Source organism: Mustela erminea, chromosome 4 (assembly GCF_009829155.1).
Source record: "Mustela erminea isolate mMusErm1 chromosome 4, mMusErm1.Pri, whole genome shotgun sequence".
NCBI classification, from domain to species: domain Eukaryota; kingdom Metazoa; phylum Chordata; class Mammalia; order Carnivora; family Mustelidae; genus Mustela; species Mustela erminea.
The window spans coordinates 58,566,522-58,579,690 of NC_045617.1; the positions used below are offsets into that span (position 1 = coordinate 58,566,522).

At 43.6% G+C, this 13,169-nt stretch overlaps 1 protein-coding gene across 2 annotated transcripts in view; it reads left to right on the top strand.

Moving 5' to 3' along the window:
• Window positions 1-8,215: 8,215 nt before the first annotated feature.
• PLAGL1 (PLAG1 like zinc finger 1) overlaps window positions 8,216-13,169 on the top strand; it is a 109,274-nt gene continuing 104,320 nt past the window's right edge. The window contains exon 1 of one of the 2 annotated variants that reach the window (XM_032338022.1): window positions 8,216-8,299. The gene's annotated coding sequence lies outside the window, so the exon portion shown is untranslated. The remainder of the gene's footprint in view (window positions 8,300-13,169) is intronic. The other variant, XM_032338020.1, reaches the window with a different exon arrangement.

Genomic DNA, 13,169 nt, shown 5'->3' on the forward strand with positions numbered 1-13,169 from the left:
ATACATTTGAGGGTTTTAATATGACCTGGGTTTTATATAATTCCGGGTTATTGTTAATGATCTCAGTGTGATAATGGCACTGATATTGTGTAAGAGGTACATCGTGAAGTAAGAAAGGATGAGGTAAGCTGATGTCTAGGGTTTGCTTTAAATACGTCAGCAAAAGAAAGAAAAAAAATATGTGATATGCATGTGGCCAAATGTTGGTAATTATTAAGGTTTAGCAATGGTTTGGTGGGAGGGCTCATTTTACTGTTTTCTTTGTTTATTTATTTATTTGACAGAGAGAAATCACAAGTAGTCGGAGAGGCAGGCGGAGTGAGAGAGAGGGAAGCAGGCTCCCTGCTGAGCAGAGAGCCCGACGCGGGACTTGATTCCAGGACCCGGAGATCATGACCTGAACCGAAGGCAGCGGCTTAACCCACTGAGCCACCCAGGCGTCCCTCTTTGCTTATTTAAAATTTTCATAATGTATTAGTCTGCTAGGGCTGCCATAATAAAAAAAAAAAAGTCACAGATTTGGTAGCTTAAACAACAGAAATTTATTTATTTATTTACTTATTTTTAAAATTTAAATTCAGTTAATTATCATGTAGTGTATTATTAGTTTCAGAGGTAGAGGTCAGTGATTCATCGGTCTTATATAACACCCAGTGCTCATAACATCACGTGCCCTCCTTAATGTCCATCACCCAATTACCCCATCCCTCTACTCATCTCCCCTCCAGCAACCCTCAGTTTGTTTCCAATGATTAAGATTCTCTTATGGCTGTCTCCCTCTCTGATTTCATCTTGTTTTATTATTCCCTCCTTTCCCCTATGATCCCCCAGAAATTTATTTTCTCACTGTTCTGGAGACTGGAAATCCAAGATCAAGGTGTCAACAGGGTTGATCTCTGGCAAGGATTCCTTCCTGGCTTGCAGAGAGTACCGTCTCCCTGTGTCCTCACATGGCCTTTTTGTGTGTGTGTGCACGTGTATCTCTGGTGTCTCTTTCTTTTCTTATTAAGATACCTGGCCTATTAGATTAGAGCTCCACCATTATGACTTCATTTTACTTTACCTCTTTAAAGGCCCTATGCTCAAATACAGTCACTTTGGGGTTAAGGCTTCAACATATGAATCTTGAGTGAACGTAAATCTGTCCTTAACACATGAAATTGAGTTACCTTGTAAAATGACTGATACATAGTTTTAAACTATTACTGATTTTTTCTAGTAGGTAAAAAATATTTCAACTGCATGCAATTTTAACTCATTAAAATTAAATTTTAAAGGTAGAAATTGAGTTTTACCTCTTGTACTTGCCATCAATAGCATTTTTGCGGAGTGAATATCATTGATATTAACTTGAGTATCTGAGTAATACGATTTGAATTTCTTCTTACAGATATTTCTCTTACAACTGTCACATACTATAATTTGAGATATGTATCAAAGATATCATAAGGCTATATACATCAACTTTAAGTGCACTTTTGATAGAATTGAGGAAGGAACAGGGAAGAAACAAAAATCCACTGAAGTTTCAGATCAGGATGTCTAAGAAAATGGAAGTGCTGTTATTACAAAATTGAAATAGGAAACTTTGTTATAGTGATATGATACTGAGTTCAGGTTGGAATGTTGAGTTAGTTGGATGGGTAGGATCCGATGGCTCAGGATCTTTCAGGGCTAGAGATTTGGAATTTGTGTGCCGACAAGTGGTTTATAATAAGCTTATTCAGAACATAAACAGAAGGAGAGTAAAAGAAGACAGAAAAAGGAAAAGATCTGAAGTTAGAACTTTGGAGGACTGCCTACATTTCAGAAAAGGGAAGAGAAAAGGATGGAGATTAAGATGTGTTTAGAGAACCAGGAGATACCGAATCATAGAAGCTAACCGAGGAATTGCTTTCTTCCAGGGTTGGCATTATTTTCTCAATATGGAGATAATAACTTTGGACAGACAGACCATTTCCTGTAGGATTTCCTTCAGCTTCTTGATAATTGTTTTGCCTCTACTTAACACCTGTTTGCTATTTCCTTGGGCCTATTTATAACTCCTTGTCCCTCTCCCCAGAAAGTCTGTAGATAGAGAATATTGAAAGAGCATATAAAATCTAGGTATATAAAATCTACACAATTTTGGATAACTGATCTATGGCATGGGATGTCCAGGAGTCTGGCTTTCTTAAAGTGTTCAAGCTGATGGACTACCAAAGGAACCAAGACCTCTAACTAAGGGTAACATTAAGTAGTTATCATGTAGCTAATAAAAAAAAAAATTCTCTAAATTTCCTAGTGGGTGGTGGGGTGGGGGGCGCTTTGGGCAAGAAAGTGAAGGAGGAAGAATAAGTTAACTTGATGAATGGTTCAGAGAAGTGAATAATGCTAAGACTGAGTCCAGTGGAGGTGACTATTGATTTCTAAGGAAGGAGGTAAAGTAGAATGGTTGGGAAGTCCAGATTCCAGGGCATAGGTGGTGGGTGTGCTGTTCTAAAGCATTCTGCAAAAGGTAAGGGCCAGAATCTGAAGGAATGAGAATATGCAATCATTCATAAAGTTTGAGGCTAAGGGAACATAGATTACAGGTCAATAGTTGAAGGAACAAGCAGAGCTGGTGGGAAATTTTATATTAATAATTATTATTTAAATAGTAATTGAGGCCTCAGCCTGAAGGCAGAGACCCAAGAGCCAAAAAAGTGGAGGACGTTGAAAACACAAGTAAAAGGTGAAAACTGATAGAATCCAATCCTGGAGAAGTTGGGAGTTTGGGGTTTAAGGCCTAGGGATTAGCTTTTGCAAAGAGGAATTGTTTCTCAGAAAGAAGACAGATAAAGAATGGAAAGATGCTAGAATATCTGTGGAAATTCTGAGGGGAAGTACTTTTCGACTTGGAGGCAATCCTGTCTGTTGACAGTGAGGAGGGGCATCCACTGAGGTCTAGACGGAAGGGATTTAGGATTAAGGAAGAGCATGCCTTGGAAAGAGGATGAAAAGGATGCTAAGAAGGGATAAATGCTCTTCTCATATTGTATGAATTCACGGTGGATCCAATCCACATACTCTTCTGATGTTCTAGTAACTTGGAACAATTTGGGGAAGTAACAAGGAAAGTAGACGGGAAGAGACTCCCGACAGGGAATGGAGGGAGGACTAGGGAATGAAGTCTCCTGGTGGTAAGGAAACGTGCACTAAAAAAATTTTAGAAACATAACACACACACACACACACACGCGCGCGCACGCGCACATATACACACACACACACACAACTGACCTCCATGGGGTAGGGAGATAAGGGAAGTCAGAATGGAGATAATGGACTGAGAAAATAGGAAGGGGTTCTAGGGATTAAAGGTCATAAAGAAATTAAGAAAGAAAAAAAAAAAGGAAGCAAGATAGGGAAGGGCAGGACAGGGGGCTGTGGTGTGAGATAAGAAGTCCATATCCTTGGAGTAACGAATTGCCTAAGACAGTCCCTTTTATTGGTAACTAATGAGTTCCTGGAAACACGTTCAAAAGGCAAATGTATACGGAAAGGAAAACCATGAATGTTATAAATGGCTCTCATTACTACAACAAAGAAATGATTACAGAATTCCTCATTATGATTTCAGTAAACCCTGGCTCCTTCAAACCTGAGCAGCCTGGGAGGGAAGCAGGAGTTACAGCCTCCCCACCCGCACCCTGCAGTGCCAAGCAGAGAGACACTGGTGTCAGGCCACCCCTTGTCCTGGGCACCTAGGGAGATTAAAACTGGCTCCCAGGGTCATGCTAGGCAGTGTTGTCGGGAAAGGAGACAGGAGTTGGAGGTGTCACTACTGGACAGAGGCTATCTGCCCGAACTACCCTACCACCCACTGGGTGGAGTAGGTTTCTGACACTGGAATATGACTCCCCAGCCTCCTTCAAGATGTCATCTGGGGGGAGGCAGAGGTTCAGGACCCTGTCTTTCTGTCCGCAGTGGTGGGCATTGGGGCCATAAGCCCCCAGCACAACTCAGGCTTCCCCCAAAGCCTGACCTTTTGTTAAGCAGGTAATAGCGCCCCTTATCACTTGGTAGTTATTGTCATCTCTCAGCAGGTGATGGCCCAGAATGGAATTTCGCTGGGGCTGGGGGAGCGGGTAAAATGTAGAGTGCACAACTGTGCCAACTACAACTCAGATGCTGTATTTGTCAGTTGAGGACTACTGGATATGCCAGTGAAATTTGATGAAGAGATGAGGGTTGTCCTAACCAGGAATGCAACTAAAGACAGCTGTTCTCTGTTTGGCTTTAGGGAATAAATTTGTTTTATTTATCACTATTTTTAAAATGTGTGTCTGGTAGATCAAGCCCGTTAGTTAAGTTTTTCAAAACTTGTGTATCCTTACTATTATTGTCCACTTAACCTGACCATACTTCAGAGAGATTCTGTTAAAATTCCAGCTATGGTAGCATTAGTTCACAAACTGGTCCCTATGTATGGGGGGCAAGGAAAAGCAAAGAGGCCGACCACTCCAGATTTGCAGGTAGCAGATTTATTAAGTGAAGGAACTTACTTTCAAGGCTTGTCTTGGGTGGCCCCAAGATGAGTAGATCTCCACACCTGCCTACCAGAATCCTATGAAGGCCTTGACTGGGTTCAATCATGTATACAGTCTAGATGGTCTCAGCAACACCCTACTCTCTCAAGGCTGTGTCCTTGAAAATGGTTCTCACTGTAAACAGTGGGCAAAGCAGACATTCCAAGAACCGGGAAGGGGGTGGTGAGCCTCAAATTGCCCAGGGCAGTCTCTCAAGTCAATTGGAGATTACATCCTCCTGATGACCTCCTCCAACAAGTAATGTATTTGTCATCTTTTCCTGAAATCTCTACCATTTTTTGCATTTTATATTTTGTATAATTTTAATAGAGTTGTTCTATAGTTTTAATGCAATCAAAAGCTATAACTTCAGAATATATTATACTATAAACTGCACTCTTTAAATCAGTTAGTAGAGACAAGTATCCTCCTTAATCACTGTACGTATGTGTATATTTATAGTTTTTAGTGATACACTTATTTTTGGCCTTGTTAGAGAATTATACCATAAGCAAGTGATTTTCTATTAATCTAGTAAAAATAGAGAAGGTAATTAAAAAAAATTAAGGTACTTCAATCATTGAGCATCAGAGCTGAACTTGCATTTAACAGAAAAATGCAGAATGAGAGCTATCATTTTTGTCTCAATATACTTAACTTTATGTCTATTCATTCAAGAGCTGTATGTATACATTATGATAAAAATGCTAGATTAATATATAAGTATTTATTGAATGAAAGTTGAATGTGTAAAGTCAATTATATGTTCTTGCTTTATATGAGATGATTCAGATTTCAGTTCAGCCAACATATTCATTCATTCAACAGATATTGTTTTGATATTTTTTACCCTTTGATCCCCTTCCCCCATTTCTTTAAACTTGGCTTTAAGCTTCAGGCTCAAGAGCCCATCTTCTGCAGATCATTTAAGAAAGCACACAGAGTTCCTTTCCCCGCCCTGTCTATTCTCCAGTCTGCCATACTTAGATCGGATGGTCTAACCTCCTCCACCTGCAAGTGCTTACCAGCATGGGCTAAAGAGCTTGGACTCTGGAGTCAGCTTGCCTGGGTAAACATTAAAACATTAGCTGTGATTCCCTTCCTTAGAACCACCTTCCATCTCCTCTTTGGAATTTCTGAAAAATCACCTATTCCTTGAAAGTTGCCTGTATAACCCCCTCTCTCACTTCCTTTATTGAATTTGTTTTTGAAAGTCTTTGAAAGTTCACTTCCTGTATGAATGCTTTCCAGCCTGAGGGAGAGGTAGTGAACTTGCCTTCTTTATCTAAATGTGTGATGTCCTATCCTCCATCTCATCCGAAGCCCCTGAAGAACTAACATGATGGGTGGGTTGGGGTGCGGGGGAGGTTGCATAAATTGCTTAGATACAGGGGCACCTCCGTGGCTCAGTGGATTGGGCCTCTGCCTGTGGCTCGGGTCATGGTCTCAGGGTCCTGGGACTGAGACTGCATCGCATGGGGCTCTCTGCTCAGCAGGGAGCCTGCTTCCCCCTCTCTGCTTGCCTCTACCTGCTTGTGATCTCTCTCTGTCAAATAAATAAATAAAATCTTTTTAAAAAAGATTACTTAGATACAGGTTTTGTTTTCTGTCTTAACAAAATATTACTGTTTTTACATTATTATAATAAAAATGAAACTATGGCTTCAATGTCACAATTTAGTTAGGGTATTTCACATACTTTTGAAAAAAAATTTTTTTTTTATTTCTTGCAGATAAAAGATCTTACTCCCCTGAGCAGCAGGAAAAAAGAAAGCATGTCCCTCCTCCTTCTCTCTTCTCTCTTGCCTAAGGTCCTTCTATTTCTCTGTTTGTTCCTTCTTCCTTTTGCTTGCTCTTAAAATTTGACTTTCCCATTTTACTGGTTAATAGTGACCCCAAAGTAGATACAGTGCAAAAAAAAAAAAAAAAGAAAGAAAGAAAGAAAGAAAGAAAAATAGAAGAGGGGAGGGGGAATGGAAACCTCTTTGTTATGCTGTCATTTTACAAGAATCACATCCACTGACATGTTGTGACTTAATGGGCACCACTAAGCACTATTTCGCCAATTCTTTCATGGATTACTTCATTCAACAAATACACCGTTTGTTATGTGCCTGATATCATACTTGTCACTCTTCCTCACTCCTGGAAAACCAAATTATCTAAGTTTATGTTTAGGTTTTCTGCTATTAAAACTTAATTTAGGAAAAGAACCACTAGAATTTGACATCTTCTTCTCCCTCCCTTTGCAAGACATAAGTAACTTCATGTATTTTTGCTAGTTTCTTCTATTTTCTCCAAGGTGTAGGGGAAAAAAAAGAAGCCAAGGGTTAGGTCCCAAGCAAAACTAGGCTCAAATTCTGGGTATCCATGTGAACTTAGAGACAACATACTTTTGTGTTTTTCTCAGTTAAGGGAGGGTAACTATATCTATAGCAAAAAGATGTGCAGCTTCGATGAGAAAGGTATGTAAAATGCCTTCCACCAAGGAGTGTTCCTTTCATTATGTTGTTTGTCTTAGTTTATAAACCCTTTGGGGAAAGATTATAAACCCATCAATCTGAATTGCAGTAGTATTAATAATCGATAGAAAAAGTAAACACACAGTGCTAGCAGAGCAAGCAAATGTGTAACCTGAACACATTTAAGTAAAGCCATTTATTGATTTTACAACAGGGTACTTCACATGCACTGGGTGTGATTTCAAGGGCAGTTTATTTGCTGTTGTATTGAGCTGGGGAAATTTTGCAGTGAAAATTCAGAAACAGGTATTTCTGAGGCATTTTGTTCTCTCGTGGGGGAATTTCTTCTTTCTTTTCTCGTTCAAACAAAATAAACTATAGGAGATATTTACATATTAGTATTTGTGAGGTGAAATTGTGGAAAATCCAGGCACTTGCAATGTGGCAGAACTGGGTCCTACGTGACCATAAGCACGTTGTAAGACTTCTCTGAGCCTTGGGTTTTTGAACTGTAAAATTGGCATAACGTGCATGAATTAAGTGCAGTGTGTATTTAAAACACCTGGCACATATTGACAGTGTTATTACTTCCGCTCCCAGGTCCCAGGTCCACCTGACTGGCTACAATCATGCCTATAAACACCTGTCGAATGTATCAGGACCCATTGTAGGGTTTCCCGTGGTTCGTTTCATTTAATTCTCCCATCAAGGCATTTGGTGTGTAAAGCTCTCGAAGGTTCAGGCCTCCTCTCTTGTCCAAGTCCCTTTCAAAGCCCTGACTCTAATTTTACATCTTCCCTCAAAGAAGCCCCCTACCCCTCATTGTTTAAGTTTCAGGTCCCACAAAATCTGGATTCGCCCTGGATGGGTACTATTGTTCTCCTCATTTTGCAAAGAGGGGTCAAGTAAATTGCCCAAGATCACACAGTTGTAAGTAGTGGAGCGAGATTTTAAAACAGCCTAACCCCAGAGCCCAAACTCCTAGCCATGCGGATGCTGGTTATTGGGAGAGGGAGCCAACGGCGGGGCGTAAAATCAGCGCTCAAGTCCCTGCGAGCGGCTAACGCGGGCAGGCTGGGGTCGGAGGGGATCACCCCGCCGAGGCTCCCCGCCCCTTCCTCCCCTTCCCCTTCTCCTTTTCCGCGCCGCCGAGTCGGAACCGCGCCGCTCGCCCGGCGGCCGCCCAGACCGTCCGCTTCCCTTCGGCTGCCCGCGCCGGGCCCCGGAATCGGACCCCAGAACTTTCCTAGGAGGGGAAACTTGGCGGCGAGGCGGGAGGACTCGAAGGTGAGGCGCTCGGCGGGCGGGGCGGCGGCGGCCGTGGTGGCGGGAGCAGCGCGCAGGTGGGTGCGCGGGTCCCGCGGCAGGTGCCGGAGGCCGGCGGGGCGGAGCGAGGCGGGGCGGGGCGAGGCGGGACGAGGCGGAGAAGGCTCGCGACCCGAGGCCGCCGGGCCAGGCCGCTCCCGCGTGCTGAGGGGCGCACCGGCCGCCGGCGGGCCGCCTCTGGCTCGGGGCGCGCTTCCCCTTTCTCTCGGGTCGGCCGCTGCTGGCTCCTGCGCCGGGCGGGGCGGGGCGGGGCGGGGCGGGGCGGGGCGGGTGACGGTGACGAGCGAGCGCAGGAGCCGCCACCTACCGACCGCCCCGCAGTTCCCGGGCGGGGGGCGTGTTTTGCCTTATCCAACTCTGGGTGCACAGAGGCTGGGAGCGGAGAGTGCGGGGACCTCTGCGTTAACCGCAGGGTAATTTCTGAACCACCCCAAACGTGAGAATATCAAGTTCAAACGTGGCTTGTCCCCCGAGAGACCGAAGTGATGGGAAGAAAATGACCGAGTGGCGGCGGGGGGAAGTCCCCACAGACTTCGGGAGAAAAGGGACCGGGGATCGTGGTGCCTCCAACCCCCTCGACAAGGCACAGAGAATTGGGGTGGCCTTGCTGGGTGCCGTGGCTTTTGCAGGTGCGCAGCTGTGTGTGTTATCGGCGACAGCGGCCCTGCTTCGGGGTGTGTGCGCTGGGGGCGCGGGCGGCTTGGCCGAAGGAAAGTGACCCCCGGGTTTCGTTTACTTAAGTGTGAAGAGGTTCGTAGAAGCCGCTCCTACTGAGAAAAATAAGTGGCAATAATCAGACTTACTCCAGTGTCGTGGTATTGAGCGTCTGTCTGGCCACTTGAATGAAAACAGAAATACTGTGAGGTGTTTACGGAATGCGTAATGACACTGCAAGGTTTATACTGTCTGGTGCCGGATGGCCAAACCTCAGGCGCCTCCCAGAAGCACCTGCAGAGTTTTTCAAAGTACACCTTGTTGGACCCACCCCAAAGATCCCGAACCAGAAGTGATGGGGTTGAAGCCCTGGCCCGGACATTATTTATTTATTTAATTTTGTAAAAGCTTCCCTGGGGATTTTGCTATGGGCACTTGATTAGAAATCAGGAAGTGGAGGGATTGGGTTTTACTCAGTGTGACCATTGAACAAACTTTAAGCACCGTGTTTCCTCACCTGTAAAGTAGTAACCTGTAACCCGGTTAAGTAACCAGTAAGCTGGTTAAGATCCTAATAAAGGTATAGAATGAACAAAGTGTGGAAAAGGGAGAAATCAGAATAACGATCCACAATTCTGGTTTGGTCGCCACAAAGGACGCATGCTTTGGTCCTGCAAGGGGTGTTTGAATTAAGCAGGAAGGGAATGGAAGAAAAAAAGCTTGCAGGGAAAAGGAGTGTTTGCTTTCAGGTAGTCTGATCTGTAACAGTGTTGGTGTAAACTGTAACTCAGAAAATCAGAATCATTTGGAAAAGACGCAAGCGAGCTCCAGCCTGCCCCATCTCAGGATGATGGTTTGAAAAAGGCTCTCCATGTACATTTCCTCCTCTTAAAAAAACCAAAGGCTTTAGATTATTTTTCATAGAGGCAAATCAAAAGCCAGTGATCAGCAGTTTGTGCTGCCCTGTCATAATCCCAGTCAGGCCGAGGGCTGCATGCTCCCCTGATAAATGTGAATTTGGGTTCTGTTACTCAACAGACCTATGTTGGGGATCTTGATGTACCAGGCATTTCAAAAATACAAAGATGAATAAAACGCAGGTTTTTGTTCGAGCTTTCTCTGGCTAGTGGAGGAGAGTGGTGTGTGAAACAGGCCACGATATAAACTGGTTAAGATGATAATAACGCTGTGGAATGAGCAGAGTTCCATGTGGCCCAGAAGAAAGAACAGCCCCGTCAGCCTCAGGGGAAGGGCATTACCCTGGAGCTGGGTAAACATCACACTTCTGTAAAAGCTTTGAGAATTGAGGATTCTCTGTGTAGTCAAATCTGTGTTCTTATTTTTCAATCTGATGAAATTCTAGTGTAATCATATGCTGACAATCTAAAGTAGAAATGACTTTTGGTTTCATGATGACTCTTTTCGAAATTTACTAAGCTTTCTGTCATTTCGTCTTTGTAAAAGTCTCAGCTGGGTCTAAAGTTAATCCAAGAAAGGGGTTGTCAAAAACAACAAACTTTTCAATGTGTCCTGCGTTCTTACTAAATATTTATCTCTACTTAAAAATAACATTCAGATAAAGCCTGTTATATGCATATTTTTAAAAATGTGCTCTTTCTGGGGTGGTTTTCATTGTGTTAGGAAAGCTTAATATGATTTAATAGAGGAGAAAGCGCAAGAGGAAAGCTGCAACAGGAATTTAAAAAAAAGGAATAATTAGGAGGAGGAGGAGGTCGGGAAGAGTACGGTGTTTGGTAGAATTGGTAGCGAGAGGGTACTTGTTGGGAGGGAAGAGTAAAAAAAAAAAAAAAAAAAAAGTGGGGAAATCAAATATGGCCACTAGCTTCTTCAGGGATTCAATGTGTATGGACTCTTAGTTTTCAAAGTTATTTCAGAACATAGTGGGAGGCAGTATAGTGTGGTGGTTAAAGCATGGGTTCAACAGTTCTGAGTTTGACTGATGACTTTAACTACCTGCGTCTGCTCATTTGTAAAATGAGGATAATATGATCTCCAGGAGACTTGTGAGGATTAACAGCTATGATGCTTAGGAGGCACCTGGCTGTGATAAGGCCTCAGTCACCACTGGCCTCTACTCTTGCTGTTCTTATCTCCCCTTACTTGATCCTAGTAGAAGCACCCGTGAGCCAGGCAGATAGCTAGGTCCTCTTTTTCCAGTTGGAGTTGGGCCAGGCTGGCTTGTGAAAGTCATATAGGTAATGGGGAGCTGAACTGAAGGGAGAAGCTCTGTCTTTTGCGATTTTGTGTCTGCGTTTCTCCTGCTCCTCACTGTTGCTGATGGGGTTCTGGCTAAAGTCGCCCCTCCCTGGTGTTTAAAGGGCCAAAGGCTGTAACCGTGTGTGTCTGTTTCAGCTCTTTCACTAACAGCAGCACTCAGTGACTCTCCACTTCTCATGGTTGATTTCTATGAAAATTACATTTTTCTTGGGCTTATGGATGGGAGAGGGAGACCATGGGGAAGCCATAAGGAAGCACTATATGGAAGAGCTCTAAAATGAGGAGCCCCTTGCTCCAATTTCCAGTAATGTGTCGTAATATTACTAGAAAAGTAGCCTTATTGCTCAGCAACTCAACTGCTTTCATCTGCAGCTGGTGGGGATTCTGGTGCAAAAATATTTCCTTGCATATCCCAGGTCACATACGTCTGGTCCCTGGAGAGGTGGGGGAGGGGATCATGCATCATGGCTGTGGGTCAGATCTTAATTAGAATGTTAATTGGTAATTCGCAATGGAGAAGTATAACCAAGACTCTCTTCGATGTAAAACAAGGATGCAGAAAAGTATAAAGAAAGAATGTTTTAGAGAGCAGCCCCCAGCTTTGGTTCATTTTTTTTTTTTTTTTCCTTAATAAAGGTGTGCCTTTAATCTTCATGGATCATCTTTCTCCTTTTACCTGCAAAGGATTCCCAACTTCATAACTCTCAATTTAGCATTTTTTTAAAGATTTTATCTATCTGAAGGAGCCTGCACATGCTAGAGAGCAAGAGCTGGGGGGAAGGAGTAAAGGGAGAGGGAGAAGTAGACTTCCTGCTGAGCAGGGAGCCCAGTGTAGGACTGGATCCCAAGGTCCTGGGATCGTGACCTGAGCCAAAGGCAGACACTAAACCCACTGAGCCACTCAGGTACCCCTCAATTTAGCATTTTTAACCTTCTTAATCAAGCAATCAGAACTGCATATGCCTAGGATAGTGTTGGGTGCTGTAGGTGATACTCAAGGTAAAAAGTCAACAGATAACCCAAGAAGTAGTGAAGAAACAAGTGGTGGGGTGAATGCAAATGCCAAGTGGGTATGGCACAGTCTCCCAAAAGGTTTGAGAACTCTTCATGGTGGAGGAGAGCAGACTGCAGCCTTCCTACAGGGGTCAGAATGGCCTTTCAAACTGTGGTCCCTGAGGATGGCATTAGGGATAAAGAGCTGAAGGAGTAAGAGAATAGATAACTGGGACCTTGAGGCTCATGCCCAACAGCTAATCTCAGGCATCCGGAAAGACCAAAGCAGGTTTCCTTGCTGCACAGCGTCCCTGGGAGAATATTAGTGGCAAGGCAAATTTCCTCTGCCAGTTACAAGGCTCCCTGAAATTCACAAGGTATCTTAGCCTGTTTAGTCATTAGTTACAATAGGCATTAACTATCTATTGATACATTTGCTAAATATACTGAAAACACCTGAAGGAGTTTGGGTTAGGGCTTCGAAGAGCATTTATCAAAGTATAAATGATTCTTCCCTATTCCTGGAACAGAGTTTAGAGATCAGGAAGTCATAGGATCCCCAGGGAAGGAAAGTGGAGGGCAGGTGTCTGGAGAGGATTTGGGGATCTTTGTTATCAGACACAAAGGCCCTTGAGTTCTGCCCAGATGTTAGCAGGACCTGTGGGTCTGAGTCACAGTAAATAAACAAATCCAAATCTGTCTAAATCATCCCATTTTTAGATTATTAATTTACACCTGAAAGATGAAAGTGACTAACAGGTCAGGCCCACTTGCCTTTTCAGATTAGTAGGCTGAGACATTTACATTATGACAGAGGCAACCAGGTAAAGGCTGGAGGGCAACTTGTTGAGGAAAGAGAACAGAGGAGTTGACTGATCCTGCATGATAGTGTCACGAAGCCACGGAAGCCTGTGAACTCCCCTTCACCAGGCAGTGAGCCCACGGC